Below are 3,895 nucleotides of genomic sequence, written 5' to 3'. Positions count from 1 at the left end.
TTTTCTTTTTATTTTATAATTTATTCCAATAATCAAAATTCCCCTTTAATCTCCCTAACTGAGATCTACAAGGTGACCATAGCTTGCTTCATACCAACAATCTCTGTGGATTCGACCCTTACTCACGTAAGGTTATTACTTGGACGACCCAGTACACTTGCTGGTTAGTTGAACGGAGTTGTGACTTCAAATAAGGACAATTATTGAATAAATCCAATTACAATGAATCAGATCAAAGAATAGTGATCACAATTTCGTCCACCAAGTTTTTGGCGCCGTTGCCGGGGAACAATCAATTCCGAACAACAATTCAAACAATTGTTTCCAACCCACAATGGTGCCAAATTTTTAATCCGGCAACAACACCAAGTTTTTGGCGCCGTTGCCGGGGATTGTTCGAGTATGGACAACTGACGGTTCATCTTGTTGCTCAGATTAGGTAATTTTCTTTTCAAAAATCTTTTTCAAAAAATTTTTCTTTTATTTTTCGTTTTTCCAAAACTTTATTTTCGAAAATATTAAATAAAAATCCAAAAAAATTAGAAAATCATAAAAAATCAAAATATTTTGTATTTCTTGTTTGAGTCTTGTGTTAATTTTTAAGTTTGGTGTCAATTGCATGCTTTTAAAATTTTTTCTTGCATTTTTTTCGAAAATCTCATGCATTCATAGTGTTCTTCATGATCTTCAAGTTGTTCTTGATAAGTCCTCTTGTCTGATCTTGATGATTTCTTGTTTTGTGTTGTTTGTTGTTTTTCATGTGCATTTTTGCATTCATATTTTCCATGCATTAAGAATTTCTAAGTTTGGTGTCTTGCATGTTTTCTTTGCATCAAAAATTTTTCAAAAATATGTTCTTGATGTTCATCATGATCTTCAAAGTGTTCTTGGTGTTCATCTTGACATTCATAGCATTCTTGCATGCATCTTGTGTCTTGATCCAAAATTTTCATGTTTTGGGTCATTTTTGTGTTTTTCCTTAAAAATTTAAAAATAAAAAATATCTTTTCCTTATTTCCCTCCAAAATTTTCGAAATTTTGGGTTGACTTGGTCAAAAATTTTCAAAATTAGTTGTTTCTTACAAGTCAAGTCAAAATTTCAATTTTAAAAATCTTATCTTTTCAAAATCTTTTTCAAAAATCATATCTTTTTCAATTTTCTTTATAATTTTCGAAAATTTCAATAATATTTTTCAAGTTATTTTCAAAATCTTTTTCTTATCTTTTATATCTAATTTTCGAAAATTAGCTAACAATTAATGTGATTGGTTCAAAAATTTGAAGTTTGTTACTTTCTTGTTAAGAAAGGTTCAATCTTTAAGTTCTAGAATCTTATCTTGTAGTTTCTTGTTAGCTAAGTCATCTTAAAAATCAAATCTTTTTCAAAATATCTTTTTCTTAAAAATCTTTTTGTCTTTTAATTTATCTTTTTCAAAAATTTTATATTTTTCAAAATTTGATTTCAAAATATCTTATCTAACTTACTATCTTCTTATCTTTTTCAAATTTGATTTCAAATCTTTTTCAATCAACTAACTAACTTTTTGTTTGTTTCTTATCTTTTTCAAAACCACCTAACTACTTCTCTCTCTTCTATTTTCGAAAATATCTCTCTCTTTTTCAAAAAGTTCTTTTTAATTAATTAATTGTTTCATGTTTTAATTTTAATTACATCTCTAATTTTCGAAAATCACTAACTCCTTTTCAAAATTATTTTCGAAATTTCTCTTCTCTCTTCCTCTTCTATTTAATTATTTAATTACTAACACTTCTCTTCACCCCTCTTCATCAAAAATCCGAATCCATTCCTCTTCTTCTACCCCTTTCTTTTTCTACTAACATAAAGGAATCTCTATACTGTAACATAGAGGATTCCTTCTTTCTTTTTTGTGTTCCCTTTTCTTTCATATGAGCAGGAACAGGGACAAAGGCACTCTTGTTGAAGTTGATCCAGAACCTGAAAGGACTCTGAAGAGAAAATTAAAAGAAGCTAAATTACAACAATCCAGAAGCAACCTTTTAGAAAATTTCGAACAAGAGGAAGAGATGGCCGAAAATAATAATGATAATGCAAGGAGAATGCTTGGTGACTTCACAAAGTCAACATCCAAGTTTGATGGAAGAAGCATCTCCATTCCTGCCATTGGAGCCAATAACTTTGAGCTTAAGCCTCAACTAGTTGCTTTAATGCAACAAAACTGCAAGTTTTATGGACTTCCATCTGAAGATCCCTATCAGTTTTTAACTGAGTTCTTGCAGATCTGTGACACTGTAAAGACAAATGGAGTTAATCCTGAAGTCTACAGACTCTTGCTTTTCCCTTTTGCTGTAAGAGACAGAGCTAGAGTATGGTTGGATTCACAACCCAAGGATAGCCTGGACTCATGGGATAAGCTTGTCACTGCATTCTTAGACAAGTTCTTTCCTCCTCAAAAGCTGAGCAAGCTGAGAGTGGATGTTCAAACTTTTAAACAAAAAGATGGTGAATCCCTCTATGAAGCTTGGGAAAGATACAAGCAGCTGACCAAAAGATGTCCATCTGACATGTTTTCAGAATGGACCATATTAGATATATTCTATTATGGTCTCTCTGAATTTTCGAAAATGTCACTGGACCATTCTGCAGGTGGATCTATTCACCTGAAGAAAACGCCTGAAGAGGCTCAAGAACTCATTGACATGGTTGCAAACAACCAGTTCATGTACACTTCTGAGAGGAATTCGGTCAACAATGGCATACCTCAGAAGAAAGGAGTTCTTGAAATTGATGCTCTGAATGCCATATTGGCTCAGAACAAAGTGTTGACTCAACAGGTCAACATGATCTCTCAAAATCTGAATGGATTGCAACATGCATCCAACAGTAATAGAGAGGCAGCTTCTGAAGAAGCTTATGATCCTGAGAACCCTGCCATGGCAGAGGTTAATTACTTAGGTGAACCTTATGGAAACACCTATAACTCATCATGGAGAAATCATCCAAATTTCTCCTGGAAGGATCAACAAAAACCCCATCAAGGTTTTAACAATGGTGGACGTGCAAGGCTGAATAATAGTAAGCCATATCCATCATCTTCTCAGCAACAGACAGAGAACTCTGAACAAAACAATTCTAATTTAGCCAACATAGTCTCTGATCTGTCAAAGGCCACTTTCAGTTTCATGAATGAAACCAGATCTTCCATTAGAAATCTGGAAGCACAAGTGGGCCAGCTGAGTAAGAAAGTTATTGAAACTCCTCCCAGTATTCTCCCAAGCAATACAGAAGAGAATCCAAAAGGAGAGTGCAAGGCCATTGATTTAATCAAAGTGACCGAATGCACTAGGGAGGAGGAGGACGAAAATCCTAAAGAGAAAGACCTCCTGGGACGTCCTTCAAGCATGAAGGAGTCTCCTATTAAGGATCCAGAGGAATCTGAGGCTCATCTAGAGACCATAGAGATCCCATTAAATCTCCTTCTGCCATTCATGAGCTCTGAAGAATATTCATCCTCTGAAGAGGATGAAGATGTGATTGGAGAGCAAGCTGCTCTATATTTAGGAGCTATCATGAAGCTGAATGCCAAACTGTTTGGTAATGAGACTTGGGAAAGTAAACCTCCCTTACTCATTAGTGAACTAGACACTTGGATTCAGAAAACTCTACCTCAAAAGAAACAAGATCCTGGCAAGTTCTTAATACCTTGTACCATTGGCACCATGAGCTTTGAAAAAGCTCTATGTGATCTGGGGTCAGGGATAAATCTTATGCCACTCTCTGTAATGGAGAAGATGGGGATCATTGAGGTACAACCTGCCTTGTTCTCATTACAATTGGCAGATAAGTCCATAAGACAAGCTTATGGATTAGTAGAGGACGTGCTAGTAAAGGTTGAAGGCCTTTACATCCCTACTG

At 34.5% G+C, this 3,895-nt stretch overlaps 1 non-coding gene across 1 annotated transcript; it reads right to left on the bottom strand.

Annotated features, from left to right (window-relative positions):
- Nucleotides 1-2,442: 2,442 nt before the first annotated feature.
- On the bottom strand, nt 2,443-2,546 carry LOC130937710 (small nucleolar RNA R71). Its single transcript, XR_009068914.1, has one exon. It is a non-coding gene; the product is annotated as a small nucleolar RNA R71 (small nucleolar RNA).
- Between the last annotated feature and the right edge of the window lie 1,349 nt (nt 2,547-3,895).

Source organism: Arachis stenosperma, chromosome 6, assembly GCF_014773155.1.
Source record: "Arachis stenosperma cultivar V10309 chromosome 6, arast.V10309.gnm1.PFL2, whole genome shotgun sequence".
Lineage (NCBI taxonomy): Eukaryota > Viridiplantae > Streptophyta > Magnoliopsida > Fabales > Fabaceae > Arachis > Arachis stenosperma.
This window is presented reverse-complemented; position numbering and strand designations above follow the sequence as displayed.